At 39.7% G+C, this 17,634-nt stretch overlaps 1 protein-coding gene and 1 pseudogene across 3 annotated transcripts in view; one reads left to right on the top strand and one right to left on the bottom strand.

Moving 5' to 3' along the window:
• The window catches only part of SCHIP1 (schwannomin interacting protein 1), an 801,544-nt gene that overhangs the window by 625,599 nt on the left and 158,311 nt on the right, over nt 1–17,634 (top strand). The window lies entirely within an intron of this gene.
• LOC133093579 (U6 snRNA-associated Sm-like protein LSm7) lies at nt 3,333–3,643 on the bottom strand (annotated as a pseudogene).

Raw genomic sequence — 17,634 nt, 5'->3', positions numbered from 1 at the left:
CAACCCCAGGTCTGCCTGAGTCCGGAGCCTCTGCTCTTAACCACTACGTTAGATCTGGATTTCTGGCTGGGTCACATTCTGAAGGTTGGCGTGAACCCAGTAAAACCAGGTAGCACTTGGGGAAGAGAGTTAAACGGAGCCATCATGGGTGCTTATCACAAAATACAGACTTGAGAGGTAAGCAAGGGAGAGAAAACTAAAATTGTGCTGGAGGATTGTTCACACTGTGGTTGTAAGTCTACATGATATGTCACGTCCAAGAGGATTGTTCACATTGTGGTTGTAAGGCTACATGATAATGTCACATCCAAGAGGAGAGGCAAGAATAGACATGGGAAAATGAACAGTGACATGGGTAACCTGTAGAATCTTAGCAGAATTCCCTCCAAGTCTTCATCATTAAGGCCAGATACAGCAGGATCATGTGGAAATTCTCCTTTAAATAGTACTAGTGGTGGCATAAGGAAATAGAGTGAAAGTATCCATAAGACAATGGAAATGGACCCCAGGAAACAGATGGCAAGTAGTTTGTGCTCAAGAGAAGCACATTAGAGAATCTTTCTGAATTGGTCAAGGAAGGAAAGGAGAGGTGGAGAAGATGCACTGGGCAGAGATCTCATGTGCCTGATACTTACGACTAGGAAATACAACAGGCGTCATTGGGACTGGTGTTCTGTAATGCCAGGCCATCTTGGTTCACTTGGTGAAGCCCTCAGAGGCAACCACGCCCACTGTTTAGAAAGGCTTTAATCTTAACAAAAGGTGATTTAGAACATCAAAAGTAAGTGGTTTGCTTTCATCAGAAAAATGCAGTTGGTTCTTATAAAGTATTCTTGCTTTTTAAAAAAAGTTAATCTGAATCCAACCAAACCTCTATATTAGTTATCAGTTTATAGCAAATGGAGGGGATAGAGAAACAAGTTAAATGATACCGCAAGGAAGTAACCAGCCAAATTTTATATTTTATAAAATCCAGTTTCTCCAACCACAAATGTCCCAGTTTCTCCAACAGCCTAATGGTATGAAATAAGGGGAGATAAATGGAATAAAAGATACTTAGATCTTAATTTAGAAATAAGTAATTGGTATAAGAATACAACTTGTAGTCATTTCAAGGAAGTAATTGGACAATAGAGTACGTGTGTGTATGTGGGTTTCCACTGCTCTGTTGTTTGTAATGGTGGAAATACAATGCTTCCACTGAAAAGGATGTAGTATTGAGACAGAAAAGTAAAGTAAGAGGGAGGAAAAAAAGCAGGGTACAGGCAGTATGGACCATATGGATGGTATGGTAATCAGAAAACCTAGATTTTAATGTAAGGCTAGTTCCCACTGTTAGACCTTGAGCAAATCAACCTCTCTGAGACTCTATTTCCTCATCTTAAAATAAAGATAATTATAGTTCCTATCTCATAGAGATGCTATGAGAATTAAATATAATAATGTTAAGCACAAAGCTTGGCAGAGTAAACATTTGCTATATCCTCCTAGAATATACACCAGACTTTCTAGAGTGGTCATGGCTCTCTAGAGAGGAAATTATGTATTTTTTCCCTTTTCTGTTTTAGATAGAATTTCATTGTCATTCAACTCTAAAGTTTTTGTCATTTTCATTGTAAGAATACATGTGTGTATCCTTTTAAAATATTAATAAACTTTATTTCTTAGAGCACTTTTAGGTTCACAGCAAAATTGAGACGAGAGTACAGCATCTCCACATATCTCCTGACCGCACACACGTACAAAATCCCCCACTACCGACACTGCGTCCTTTTTGAACCATGAGTTAGTTAGGTCTGATTTTTAATTTTCAAATAACTGGGAATTTTTAACAGATAATTTGATATTTAGTTGCACTGTCATCAGAGAAAATGGTTTGTATAATCTTGATTCAATAAGAATTTATACTTAAACTTTCATTTTCCTATGTAACCTAATACATGGTAAATATTTGAAAAGAAAGCATATTTTCCATATGCAGGAGTCTATATATTTTCAATATGCTCTGTCATTCTTTAACATATATTTTTAAATCCCTGACTACAACTGTGGATTTGTCCATTTTTCTTGTAATTTTTCTTGTGTTTTAAAGGTTATATAGCAACTCTCTTAATCCTGATTGATCTTTTTTGCCTCCTGTTCTATTTTGTTATGTGAACTATTTACATAAGTTAGCACAGGAGAAGAAGTGATAGCGAAATGGGAAGACTTCCAGCAGTGCAAGATTCAGAATGCAGAAGGGTGTAGTGGTTACTGGCATGTTCTTTGGATAAAGACTGATGTAGACTGAAGTCCAGGCTTATCATGTCTGAGCTTCAGTGTACTCATCTGTACAATGTGGCTGATGACAATAACAGTACCCACTCCAATCCAAACTCACATCTGGTGGTGCCTTAGGCTAAAGGTCGGGGCATTGCAGAATCCTGAAAAGTTTCCTAAAAGTCGTAATTGGGAAATTAATCAGTGTTGACTTGAAATAATGCATGAGCTTAAGAGGGCTTACATACTGGTAGTAATGAAAAGGGAATTATAAAAAATCATTTCCTAGCTAAACTGAAATCCCCAGAGGGGCACTGTAGTGCCACTGGTCAGTGTTCTTGAATCCTTGGTTCATCACCAGTTTTCAGAGGCACTAGAGGAGCTGAAGAAATCCCCTGATTTCTTTTTCATTTTATCACATGCTCCATAGGCAAAGTGAAAGCTTTCCTCAGTTCTCACTTTGTGAGTAAATTCTGACTAAACCAAAGTAATTTGTCAATTCAGTCATAATATTTCTAATATCCCAAGAAACTATAATAATCTAAATAATAATGGGATTTCACTTAACGCCTGTTCCTTTTACTTTCTTACATAAATTAAGACCCTCTGTCTATCTTTTCTCCATGAAAGTACATAAAGCCAAACCTAATCTTCTCCTGACAGAACACATTCATAAAAATGAGCTTTGAAGTCTGCAGATCGCTAAAAGGAATGTTCTGCCTGGAACGGACACAGTTTATAATAGTTGTGAACGTTTAACTTTCCAAAGTGTCCACAAGATTTAATAGCTTTATCCAGCTCAAAAAAAAAATACCCTTCTCTGGCCCTCATTTATCTGGAGATCAGTTTATTAGCAAATATTTGTGCTCTGCTATGTGCCAGGCACTGTTCTAGGCTTTGGGGAAACAAAAATTGGTAAGACATGGTCCATGGTGAAGGGAATCCTAGTCTGTTTAGTAAACAAGCAAAGCAGTGAATTAATACATTCATTTTACAAAAACATAAGCTATACAAAAAGGAAAGTTCCATTCCTAGGGGAGGCCTGAGTCCTGGGGGAGGGGCGGCCCCGGCCGCTAGGCATCTTGCTGCTGGATGAAGGGTTGGGGATGGCTTTCATGCCATCCTGCGGGCAGATGAGCACCACGGAGGTGCCCCTGCGCACCACCAGGCCCAGCTGCCGGGTGTCCTCTGTGAGCTTGTACTGGTTGTCAGGGTCTCTCATGTACTCGATGGTGCCGTGCAGCACGAGGCTGAGCAGCGGGTCAAACCCTTTCAGGATTCCACTGGCTTCTCGGCCTCCCTAGAACTTCACTAGGATCGTCTTGTCGATGTACTTGGACAGGTCCAAGACGCTCTCCTTCTTTTTCTTCTCTTTGTCCGCCATCCTGCCCGGCGGCGTCGCTGCCTATCTAGGTTTATATCAGAGGTTGACAACAGGTAAGCCGAAGACATTTGACCCACGTGGCATTTTTGTTTTTAATCCAGAAATTTCAAATAGAAATATGAGTTTTGGGGTTGTCTGGACGAGTCAACAAATGTGAAAGAATGGCACTCTGGACTAACTTTCCTGTGTGGCTGCTTTTAACCAGAATTAAGAAGCCCTGCTCCCTTTCGAAGGGACACATACCCCCTCAGGCCGGCCTGCTTCACATACTTGGGTTATCTGCCTGGCTGCTGGAGGAAGGAGGCCTGTGACCTTGATCTTTACCAAATAATCACAGACAAGGTGGTTTGCTGAGTACCAGTGATCACTCGCACAGCACTTATAATCTGTGCTTTGATACTTCTTTGTAATCTAAAGATAAGATTCTAAATTAAATTATTTTAATAAATACAAAACCCAGCATCGTTAGTAATGCTGCAGGAGACCCTCAGCAGCCAGGAATGATCTGGAGGTTTCTCTGACTAAAAGATAAAGGTACTAAATATATAAAACTATCTACAGTGAACTGGACCAGATTACTCTGTAAAAGAGTAGTTCCTGAATTGATTTTGTTCAAAATGGCAACATACATGTTTATAATGTTTTTGAGATCTTTTCAGCAAATAACCTATAAGTGTCGTACATGGGTAAGGAACAAAATATTTGCTATTAAGCAGAGAACATCTGTAAAGTAATTGCCCATGTAAGTCATAACCTAATTTGAAATGTGTGGAGCAGAGCTCTCTATATCTGAGAGAGCCAGTCACTAAGAGCAAGAAGCTAAGCTGAATTCTACAAAGAAAAAAAATGCACTCTGAAAATAAGTTGCCCAGATAACTCCTAGCAGGTGAATTTAGAACCTGATGTTAGTTTCTGATTGAGATTTTCTGAAAATGAGTACAGTGTTTGAAACTGAAAGTGCAATTGCATTCCTGCACTTAATTTTCCGAGGTTCAACCACATGAATTTAATTATACATGGTTTATACATTTTAAAAGTTTAAAAATATTTTTTCCAGTTCAATGAAAGGATTATTTTCTAAACCAAAGTATAACAAGAGTTTGTGATGATCTCTTGAAACAAGTAGACTTATCAAGTAGGCTTGTTAAAGCCAGTCAATGATACAATTTTTCTTGCATTTCCATTTATCAGTATAAGAATGACAATTCTTTCTTAAACAATTGTCAGTATAATTGACAAACTACATGCATTTATTCTTCATCTGTTTGCCATTCTCTGAGTGCTGAGGTGTAAAGGAGGAGGCGTTTGTTTGGAACCTTGAGTTGAATTCATACCTCTGATCTTAATTCAGCCAATGATTAGAAGCCAGTGTAGTACCGTTCTGCCTGGACTGGAGAGGGAAAGGAGGACCATCCATAAAGAATCAAATGATTTAAGAATTTGAGCTGCAGTATCCAGTAAAGTTCCAGGTGGCTTATAGTTTGAATGACTAAAAACCTTATTCCATTAACCATTTGCATTGAATGAAATTGGTTTTCAAAATCTTCTTCTATAAATGTTCTCTTTCCGTAATCATTTCCCCCTGATTAACCTAAGAACACATGGCAGAGGAAAAATCACGTCAAAGCTTGGCAGTAAGTCACATTTGCCATTAGCTTGGGATGGATTTCACCCAAGATTTGTAGCTGACCTACCATAGAGATATGGGTAAATTATGTCACAAAAGAACTGCAGGATTGAACTAGAGGTCCCACAGCAGGACCTTTCACAATATTTTACAAAAATTGGATCCTCGAGCAATCTCGCTACTGGAGCCAACCCCTGATACATCTCTGCTTTTGGGTTCCTAGCATTTCTGAGGCACCAGTGTCCCCCAGTATAATGCACTTCATTCATACCAGCATGCTTTTGAATGGCATCCACTTACACAGTCAGGGTTTTACTCCTCTTTTTTTTTTTGGCTGAGTTGGGTCTTCGTTGCTGCACGTGGGCTTTCTCTAGTTGCGGCGAGCAGGGGCTACTCTTCATTGCGGTGCGCGGGCTTCTCATTGCGGTGGCTTCTCTTTGTTGTGGAGCACGGGCTGTAGGCGCATGGTCTTCAGTAGTTGTGGCACGTGGGCTCAGTAGTTGTGGCTCGCGGGCTCTAGAGTGCAGGCTCAGTAGTTGTGGCGCACAGGCTTTGTTGCTCCGTGGCATGTGGGATCTTCCCGGACCAGGGCTCAAACCTTTGTCCCCTGCATTGGCAGGCAGATTCTTAACCACTGTGCCACCAGGGAAGCCCGAGCACTTTATTCTTAAGAAAGAAAGAACACAGGAATTCAGAGAACTTGAATTCTTTCTTGTGTGTTGACCTGTATTTGGACAAAAGCCATTCTACTCGGTCCAAATCCAAGCAAATTGTCATTCTCCAAACATACTCTTGTGGCTCTTGCCTGTGTTTTTCTCATATTCTAAAGTATCCATCCCATGTTTCTCACTTCTTAAGCTCCCACTCATCCCTACAAGTAAAGCCTAGCTTCACCTCCTCTGGGAAGTCCTCCATGACGCCCTCTCCCAAGGCCTTCTTTGTCTGCATCAAATAACGTTAAATACAATGTAAAGTAATTATTGTTTTATCTGCCTATCTGTCTGCTATACAGTGGGTACAGGTGACATGTCTTTCCTATATGTTTAGTGCCAAAGGTTGACCTGGGGCTCAGAAAACATGTTGAATGAATAACTGAATGAATGAATATACCCATACTAAAATCTCACTAGAATGTTATTTCATTAGAATAAAGACTGCCCTGTTTGTTGCCAGTCAGTATATTGATTCCTATGATTTCCAGACACCTCCTTTTTAAATCAGGAAGGTGGAAAAGCAAGTTCCCTGCCACCTAGCAGTAGCTTAATAAATATTTCTTGAATGAATGAACATTTTTTAATGAGAAGCTATTTTTTGTATTAGGCAATTCTGTTGGAAATTAAAATGAGAGTTTCCTTTACAGAAAATAATCTTTCTTCAACACCATTTAAAAAATTTGAATCCTGTTCTTGAGGCTAAAAGGATCAATGGCACAAGTACAGATAGGGCTTAGCAGCAATACAATTGTAACAGGATAATATCTTTAAAAATTAATTTTGTGCCTTTCTTTTCCCAACCTTCTTTTATTTGACCACATTGCCTCAAAGAGAGCAGGATGATTAGATTGAGAATAAAAGAGAAGAATGGTACATGTTCAGCTTCGCGGCTCTGAAGCAGGATTTTGCGAATCAAATGGACATCTTGAGAGAGCCCAGAGATCATGACATAGAAACAGAAAGAGATTAGATGAAGGGCCAAGCCACCAGCCCCCATGATGACAGCACTTAGGGACAGGGAATGGAGGAGAAAAGGACCTGACCTGGGGCACCTGTGAAGTACCACAGGGAAGAGGCTTGGTGGAGGTGAGTATAGGCAACACCAGAAGATTCCCCAGCACTGCTGGAGTTCAGCACCAGGGGGAATCTGAGATTACTAGTCACCACTCGAAAGAATACTGCACAAGGCATAGGCAGAAGAGCTACTTTGCTAATCCTTCTATCAATAGGCGTCCTCATGTCACCCGTAGATTTTCCAACCTAAGAACATTTACTTGTATCTCAAGTCTTTTCTGAATTACATCCATACCGCCCCATGTAAATAATCCCCATTTTTTATTGTCCAGGATACCTGTAAGCCTCCAACCAGTCCCTTAATAGGGTGAATGAGAATCCTTGGCCTCCAGTGATGCTGGAGAATAGAGTGGCATGGAAGAGAGGGGCCCAGCGCAGGTACTTGGGGGCCACTGGATAGTGATTAGATAATTACCTTTATTACACATATTTTAAATAGAAGTTGAAAATTTCTTCAAACTCTATATCAATCCTAGATAAGATTAACATCTTACTTTAGAGTCTAATAAATCTGGTCAGAACACGTACAAAGTTCAGATCTTTATCCTGAGTACTGAACATGACGAGCACACATTCCAGAGATTGCGGACAGATGATCATACGAGGATTGTCCCAGGTACTGGACACATGCAGCCCGAAGAAGACAAGACTTGGATGAAGCCTTTTTTGTGGGTAAGGAAAACTGGAGTTCATTAGTATGCTCCCCTGAACAATGGCACTAGCAGTCAGAGTGGTCCAAAGATGTTTCAAGAACAGTTGACTGACCAGTTGGTTAGAATGATTCCATGGGACTTCTGATGGTTGAGTGGAATAATTAGCAGCTGGGGTGACTTCTGACTCTGAGAATCTATAAGTCTGTAAAATAAAGATAAAAAGTCTTATTAAATCAACCAATAAACATTTATTGATCACTCACTATATGTCAGGCGCTGTGTTCTAAACGCTGGAGATGTAATGGGGCAAAATGACATGCAGCTTACGGTTTAGGGGAGAGAAAATAGACATTGATCAAATAATTAAACAGATATAAATTTCAGTGGTGACAAGTGTTACAAATAAGAAATCCATGGTGCTATGAAAGCTTTCATGAGGGCAAGAAGGTGAGGATGGCTCCCTGAGAATATGACTCTTGATTAGAGATCAAGGATGTGTAGGAGCTATCCAAGAGAGGAGGGAAGGGCAGAGCAACCAAGGTCATTGGAAAGAGCAGCCCTGTCTTTCCATTTCCTGGTGGAAAGCAATATGCCTCATTGAGAGACAATATGGCCTAATTATTAAAAGATAGACTTGAATTCCATATCTTTCACTTATGAGTTGTGTGTCCTTGGACAAGTTATTTAGGCTTTCTGCACGTAAGGGTTCTTACCTGTCAAATTAGGAAAATATCTATCTCACAGCGTTGTTGGCTAAGATAAATGAAATAATGAATGTAAAATGCTTAACCCAAGCTTAATACATAGTGTTTATTAAAATTTGTCTATAATCCATAAATAGACATGATGTGACAATGACAATTTATTCATTGAAGGCAAAACATAAGCCTTTTCAACTGCAAACTAGTAGATTCTGGGACATTAAGTATCCCAGCGTTAAGGCTGGGAGCACCAAACCATTAAAGGTAGGTAGAGACTGTGAACCATGGTCCACAAACTTGTTATGAAAGAAATCTCACAATTCTTCCTTTTTCTTTGAATCTAATTAAATCCTATTCTTTACCCAGGTCAAGAAATTTTTTTGCTAGATCAAAGAATTCAATCTCAGTTGTGATTGGATTCCTTCCCCCTCCCTAATCTTCAGCCTATCAAGGTTATTAGTGATTAATTCATTGTCAGAGATAGCTTCACCATTGAAGGCAGGCACCTCAACTGACCAAGGTCTCTGTCCATTTCCTCATCTGGGCACGCACTCCTCTCCGGTGGTGCTGGTAGTGATGCTTCTTCCTCTTCTTCTCCCCGTGCCTCATGAGGGAGGGTTTGTGCACAAAAGGATGATTATTCTTACACCTCTTTTCTCCCATTCTCACCATCTTCTGCCAGTGCCTCCAGTGACCCCAGTTGGAAACCAAAGAACAAGGGAGCCTGGTAATGTAATCCTCAAGGGCTGGCCTTCTCCGGCACAGAGTAGGTTAGAAGAGGGCAGATAATGGATGGAAGCAGGGGAAGGGTGATGGTAAGTGTAGTGTAGTCATCTGTGATGAACATTTATGCCATCAAAAGAGATTAGCTATTTTTGAAAAGCAAAAAGCATAGAAATGAAGAAAAGATTAGTAGTTGTTATAGGTGGGGTTGGGAGGGAAGGGGGTGTCTATAAAAGGGCAGCACGAGGGGTTCTTGTGGTGATGGAAATGTTCTGTATCTTGACTGTATTGATGCCAATATCCTAGATGTGATATTGTACTATAGTTTTGTACAACACTACCATTGGGGGAAACCAGGTAAAAGGTACACAGGATCACTAATATTATTCTTAAAACAGCATGTGAATTATAATTATCTCAAAATAAAATGTTTAATTAAAAAAGAAAAAACAGGTTCGCTTAAGATCAGATGCTAGATATTTTCTGGCCTTATATCATCAAAGGAAGTGTAATTATTTGCTTCCCCAAAAGACTGAGTATTGCATTTGGTTTACACAGAAATCTGTAGCTCCTGGGATTTTTACTCAGTAGTAGTCACAGAACAAATTGCTTTTTGCTAAAAGGTGCCTCATTCTTCAGCTTGACCGCATCTTTAGAATATTCGCTAGATTGCAAAATCCCAGGCACACCCATGAATAGCCTAGGTCTGTTAAGACATTGGCAGAAATACATGCTTAAGCACACAAAAGCAGAGAGGACTGAGGAACAGGGGTCTAGTAGACATAACACAAGGAACAGAGTCGGGAAAGTGAACACACTTTATTTAAATATTTATTCTATTTATTACAACAAGGATTTAAAATGGGTTTCAAACATAATACAACAGGATTTGTCTTAATATGTGAAGAAATCTGGGTGAAAAGAAAACCAATGAGTAACAGTGAGACACAGTCAGGGGTGGGGTTAATACACAACGTACAAGCATGATGTCACGTACGCTATGAGAAGTCAGCGACTCAGATGGCCTTTGGCCCTACCTTTCTGACAGCCAGTGCAAAGAGCAAAACCTGATCTATTACATGCTTATAAAGTAAAATTTGACTTGAAGGAAACCTCTTTGCTGTGTTGTCACAGAGGTGACATTACAGTTTATTCAACATCCTTAGGGTTAATAGAACAACTAGTTTCATAGTTCAATAAAAGCAGTTCTCTCAGGGACCTAAATGATGCAGTTTAGATGTACAGCATTCTGGCTTTGATTGGGGGGCATTTTGGAGTATATTCGAAATGGAAGAATTATACCCTTTAAGAAATAAAAAAATCATTTTCAGCCAAGCTGTAGCTAAGGATTAGTGAGGTGGCAAACTAAAATTCCTATAGGGTCCAGGAAGGTAAAATAACTAAGAAAAGTGAGACATCTCTTAAACACACACACACACATACTACAAATACAGTGAAAATGGCCTCCAGTTGGGGAGTTCAGTAAGATGTGGTGGGATCTATGCAACCTACAGGCCACTGCTCATTACCAGTCTACTGTTACCATAACCAAAATCAGGGCTGGATGTTACCAGAGCTCCTCTTTTTCCTATATACTCGTCAGAGTTCTGTTACAGAAAACAGAAACCACTCTCACTATTGTAAGCACGATGGGCAAAGGGCTTCAAACAGGGAATTAGGTGCTCAGAGTGTGTTAAGGCTGGGCCTCCAGGGCTGACCACCAGAAGAACAATGAAGAACCCATCCCCCAAGGAGGATGCCAACTCTGCCTCAGTCAGGAAGATGGGAAACAGTTCAGTTTCCCCTGAACTGTTAGCTCTAGGAACAGTCTGGAGATTAGGTAGCTACTGATGCAGTCACTGCTGGCTCCAGAGCCATACCTCACCTTTTAAGTCCATGCTGGCAACAAAAATAGCGACCAACAGCTAAAAGATGCTACGGATCTCACCCGTTGGTCCCCACAAAGCTGCTGTCAGGGATGCTGCTACAGAAAAACCCAAAGCATCCTTGACTGGCCTGCCACCAGGGGCAACTGGGACCTCTGCCTTTTACATCTCCCCTGAGTGCATCTGACTGGTCTAAGCTAAAAGTCACTTCCAGATGCCCAGTTTAGAAATGTCATTTTTAGCTGCCCAGTCTCTGGAGGTAGGGAGGGGTGTGTGGAATGCATGCAAAGCAGCAATCTATCTTATCCACCACAATGCATTTTTATGCAAAAATCACCTGAGCTTTTAAATGCTGGTAATTAAATCGATTTTTAATAAAAATTAACAGGCAGACCAATAATGTGGGAGATGATCAAATACATCTGTTAACAGATTCAGCTTCATGGCAAGTAACCAGAGGGTAGTTTTTGGTCCACTTCAGCACATGGAAGAAGAGAAGATTAAGCCCTGCCCCCTCCCCATCGGCCGATATATGAATAACAATTTGTATGGTGCTGTGCTATACTCAAAGCACTTAAAATGTATTTATTACAAATGTAGTAAATGCTTAAAAAAACAATATTCTACCAACACATAAGTTCATACAGTAGAAGTTAGTTTTTCTTTTCTCACTTCCCGCTGTCACTCCCCAGATGTAACTTCAGATAACATTGTGAAATAAATCAGACTTCACCGTGTTTGAAGTTGACTCTTCTAGAAGCACCCTTTGTTTCAAGTGGTCTACCAAGAGAAAGCTAGAACCAAGTGTTTGAAGCGTTTGGACTCATGTGAGAATCTATCCAACACATATTTGGGGGTTTAATTAGGCTCGTGAGTCTATTGACTAAGGAATGGGCTTACTATTGAAAGCAGAGTTCATATTCAGTCTGGGAACAAATATAATTTCCTATAACATACTTTATAGCTAAGTGAACAAATACCATTTCCTGTATCAGACATGTTTTACAAGCTTGTGGCAATCTCAGACTTTGTGGTTAATGGTCATATTTATTGCTAATATTTGAAAATCTTAGTGTCGTCCTCTTCTCAGTAAACATGAAAAGACAGGAGCTATAATATATTATATTCTAAAACACTGTAGGCAAATATTTAAATTTAAATTAGACCTTTGTTCCCCTCTGTTGTCTTTCAACAATGTTCCTCGTTTATTGTGCTCCTGTTTTCACCAGAAAGTAAATATTCTCTAACCTTCTCTTTCTTGTCTTATGGAAAAGAGTAATAATCAGCACTTCTCAAAGTACTTGGGTCAACAAGACATTTCCTTCTCAAGGCATCTCATCAAATCCATAGTGATCTATCATTTTATTTGCATTTAGCCAAGGTCAAATCAGGGAATTAGGCTTCTGATTATTATATCCACAACTGTGTGACATATACACTTAAGCATTTATAAGATATATATTTTGTGTGTATGTATAGAGAGAGACCTGTGTGTACATGCACATGCACGTTTGTATGCATATCATTTTTTTCAAGCACTTTCACATATTTCACAAAGATCCCACTTCCAAAAACCATCACATCAAGGGTTAGGGTTTCAACATAAAAATGGGGGGAAGGGTGGGGATAGGTGCACATTCAGTCCCCTTAACATGAATTTAGTCCATAGCACTTTCTTTCTTTATAAATGTAAATATTTAAAAATTAAGATATACTGTTTATTCTCTTTACATGTTCTTTTCCTCTAGAAATAGAAATATATCACAAATATATTTCCATGTCATTAAAGAGTCTTCTATAAGAACATTTTTAATGATTATCTCACTGCATGGTGTCACAGTTTACATCATATCCCGGGTTGGGCTTTTAAGGGATTCCTATTCTTCACCATTCTAGATATGCTATGCTGATTTAATTTCCTGTCTCTTATGGAGCATGGAGCACCTAACCCTCACCCCACAAACAGCCCCTGGAAGAAGTAACCCTGTACATCCTATGACAGTTCTCTTCCTAGACAAACAATAGTTGATTGGATGAAGTCAGTCAATCTATTGGCACTCAGCAAGCAATCAGTCCAAATCAATCAAGAATTTTAACTAAGAGAACCAGAAAATGCAGAAGAGAATAGGCATTTCAAATGCTTTCATTTGAAAGCCTTGCATGCCTTGCAACCTAATACTTGCAACCAAAAGAAGCTAGACTAAAAAAACTGTGGTAAAGCTCAAGGCTGAATCTTTTTTTTTTTTTTAACTGATTCATGCTTATTTCATAGAATAATGCTTAAAAGTGGGATGCTAGCTCAACTTTATATATTTAAAAAAATTTTTTGACTTAAATTGCCAAATTGCTCTCTAGAAATGTTAAATCAGTTTATTCTCTTTCCAACCATCACTAAAGATTAGTTTTTCGATTTTATTTCCAAAATCGTATCTCACTGTTTTAAGTTGCACATTTAAACTTAAAACAAGTTCCAAGTGAGCTTTAATATTTTCTGTGGGTATTAGCCATTTGTGTTTCTTCTTTCATGAATTGCCGTTAGTGATCATTTGCCCATTTTTTTCTGAAATAATCATATTTTTCTTACTGATTTAAAATAACTCTTTATATGTTACAGACTTTAATCTTGATCAGGATCCTTTTCATTGTGAGCTAGTGGGAATTAGAAGAAAGGCAGAAAAAGATGGACCAAGGATTTGTGTAAAGGTCAGCAGCCAAAAGAGGGTCAGGTCAGGGGACGCTCCACCTCCTGACTCTCCTTCCTTTTCCCTAGATGTGTCTTAAATGTGGAATACAGGTGTCACTGGATACTTACAGAGACTTTCAAAGGGGTATATAAACAGAGAGATTTTTTAAGTCCAGATCCTCACATTTCATATAACTTGTTCCTTAAATCGACTGCCTGAGAACTCCTTTCCTACCTCAATTTTCCAATAGTGTTTCTCCTGTTTTAGAAAATCTCATTAAGGTGATTTGCCCTAGGGCACGCATATTGGGAGACATTGCTATAACTACCTTTACTCCCATCTATGTGAACAAAATTTCTCAGTGTTTTTACTGAGATGCATTTTCAAAAATTAAAAATTATTTTTCTTAAGAATGACCTATCAAAAGTTGTAATATAGGGGCTTCCCTGGTGGCTTAGTGGTTAGGAGTCCGCCTGCCAATGCAGGGCACACGGGTTCGAGCCCTGGTCCGGGAGGATCCCACATGCCGCGGAGCAACTAAGCCTGTGCACCACAACTACTGAGCCTGCACTCTAGACCCCGTGAGCCACAACTACTGAGCCCATGTGCCACAACTACTGAAGCCCACGAGCCTAGAGCCCGTGCTCCACAAGAGAAGCCACCTCAGTGAGAAGCCTGAGCAGCGCAAGGAAGAGTGGCCCCCACTCACCGCAACTGGAGAAAGCCCGTGCGCAGCAACAAAGACCCAATGCAGCCAAAAATAGATTAAAAACAAAAAAAGTTGTAATAGATCCATGCTGTTTTGATCAGTTACGGCATATATTGATCAGGATAGTGTAAGCTACCTTACAGTAACTAATAAACCTAAAACTTCAATGGCTTACCCAACAAAAGTGTATGGCTAATTTTTATATCACAGTCTGGTGAAGACAAGGAGGCTTGTTTGGGGGACTCTCCTCCAAGGGGGCCTTAGATAACTCTGCTTCCATCTTGCATCTTTGCCATCTCAGAGTTTCCAGCTTCCAACAGAGAGAGAGAGAGAGAGAGAGGGAGAACTAGAGCTCAACTCACTGTGATCTAGGACAGGAAAAAATACATCATTTCTGTTCAGACTCCCAAAGGGAAACTGAGAAGTATAAACTTCCTGTACCTCCAAGAAGATAAAAGGATGTGGTGAACACAGCATTGTTTCTGCCACAGGTATTCCCAGTAATGATTGTAATGATGACTCAATCCAGGTGAATTTTTTTTAGCAGTTAGAACCTTATGACCAGAGGTGAGAAAAAAAATGCTCTAATTTCACTTTATTTTTATAGAGAAGTATGAAATGGGAAATACTTAAATACTCTTAATCACAAAAAGACATTTTATTAGGATAAAATTCGGTAAATGAATAGAAATAAAAATACAAGGGGAAAATGAAAAGATGTAAAATTTGCAACTCTTACCCAGTGGATGATAGCAGGTATAAATTTGCTGTAGTATTTATTCCATTCCATTCCATTGGATTTATTATTATTTATTTATTATGATGAGTTAAGTAACAGTATCACTTTAAAAAGCCAATACTAACAACAGACCATAAATTATATCCTTTGCTACTGTTCAAGATTTTGATGAAATGTTTTACATTACAACATAAAACTGAAGGAGGGTGCATAGTTTTTCAAAATTCCATTAGGAGATAGTGAACAAAAGCATTGCAGCCCAGTGTCGTATCCTATCTTTAAGGAAACACCCACCCAGTTTGATTTCTTTCTTAAAAAACTAAGAAAGAAAAATACACTGTAATAGAACTGCTTCTGTTGCACCAGACTTACAGATGCCGTGAGCTGCAAACCACAGTAGTTTATGACACCAACTTCCCAGGAAGTCCAGGGATAGAGAGTGCCAGATACAGAAACATATTTCTTGGCAGAGTTCACATGTCAAGGTAACAACCAGACCCACAGTTAGCCACGCCCTGCTTAGCTTTGCGGTCAAGCTACCTTAGGATTTAAGTCTTCCGCCCAGAAGTCGGTAAATTCTTACTGCCTTGCTCATCAGCTGGTCATATTCATCCACTCTCCCAGCTAAATAAACATCCTGCCACTTTACAGAAGAATCTAAAGCAGCCTGTCTTTTTGACTGTGGAAGATGGCAGTTTTAGACAGGGTTCTAGCCCTCCTTCCTAAAAAGGCCCATTGACCTTTATTGCAAGTGAAATAGCTTATGGGAACAGTAAATGGCTAACCTCACTGTACCATAAAATAGAGCTCCCTACAGCCTCTTCTCTCTCAGCTCTGGCGAGAAGCCTGTAATAGCACTCCTCATAAAAGCCTCCGTGCCATTCCCCAGGTGCAACCCTTACAGAAGTACAAGTAGGAAGTTTCCAAAATTGCTTGAAAAGAAGATAGTCTAAGAATAATGCCAACTGTTTAGCAGATGTTTCTTGACCGGAATTTGAGATCACTTTCTTTTTTGCATTTGCTCTTTAACTAGTATAAGTGACAACTGACAACATACTGGAAACATAGGAGAGGAAGCTTACATTAAAAGGCAACTGAGAATGTCATCTGATTTGGAGATTAAAAAAATAAATTCTACTCTCTGAACCAATGAAGTTAAAAGTCATAAAATAGAAACTTTTGTCAGGTTTCAAAAAATAAATAAATACCTGGTTCTAAAATATTGATTGAGCGCCAACCATTTGCAAGATGAAGTGCTACAGGAACTAAGAAGAAAGATGAGATCAGCTTCAAAGTCAAGATTTCAGAAAGTCCTTTTCTGACCAACACACAGTCATCCCCTTCACACATCTTATTTTATTTTCACCATGGAGTTTATCACTACCTGACATTTTCTCCTTTATTTCTTTATTGGTCTCTCTCACCATGAGAATGTAAGCTCCATGATTATTGAGACTTTGCCCATTTCGTCCACAGCTATAACCCCAGGGTTCTGAACAGAGCCCAGCATGTCGTAGACTTTCAGCACATTTTGTCAAAGAATGAGTAAATTCCCAAGCCTCAGGAGGAGCGTAGACTCACAAGGGACAAAAATTGAAACCCCAAATACAAATAATGTTCATTTATGTATTCATTAAGAAAGAGAACAAACAGCAATAAGACACAAAGAATTGAAGGATCTTATGGAAAGAATCAGGTTTCCTAGAGGAACTAATGATATTGGGCTTCAATTCCCTGGGCTAATGTGGGGCTGGGGGACAGGGCAAAGTGTGGAGTACACATAGGGAATATTGGTTCTATGCCTACAACTTTATATGAGAAGAAGGATTGCTAGCAAAGACTTTATGATAGTCAACCAATTATTAAGCCTTTGTTCAGTATGTTTCCTGTACCCTACATCATGTGTTAGTCAGTCCTTCCTAAATATGGGTGTCCAGATGATTCCTGGTTCTGCCCTCTCAGCTTAGGTCACGCCCATAGCATCACCAAATGAAAAACCCAGTCTTTAAAAGGAAGGCAATCTGTAATCTAAGAGTAATTTAAAGAGGCCTCCACCTGGTGTGAGCTCCCAAGAGCACATTTTAAGTATGTAATCTACATGATTTCAGGTTATGCTGTGATTGTCTTGCTAGGGCCTTAGGGACAGACCATATGCCTGTGGATGGGTGGATGAACACTTCCTAGAAGGGAATGAATCTTTCTTTTCACTGTCGTTCTAGAAGTTATCAATACTGGGCAGAGAATAAGGGCTCTGGAAGTGGGCCTTACACTTGGGTCAGAGATTATCTTTCTCCTCTTTTATGGGGGAGGGTGGGTAGTCATATTGTCCAAACTCCAGGAAGTAGAGGTTCTGTTGGCATCTGGAGGCAGGTACCCAGCCCCAAAGGGGACCCTGAGGCCAGTCCGGGATGTGTTGTTCTATTTCTCTTCCATTCACTTCCACCTTTCAGTAATGTCTTCTTGTATTTTATCCTGGTGCTAA

Source organism: Eubalaena glacialis, chromosome 6 (assembly GCF_028564815.1).
Source record: "Eubalaena glacialis isolate mEubGla1 chromosome 6, mEubGla1.1.hap2.+ XY, whole genome shotgun sequence".
NCBI classification, from domain to species: Eukaryota; Metazoa; Chordata; class Mammalia; order Artiodactyla; family Balaenidae; genus Eubalaena; species Eubalaena glacialis.
Note: the sequence above shows the minus strand (reverse complement) of the source record. Positions and strands in the feature narration are given on the sequence as shown.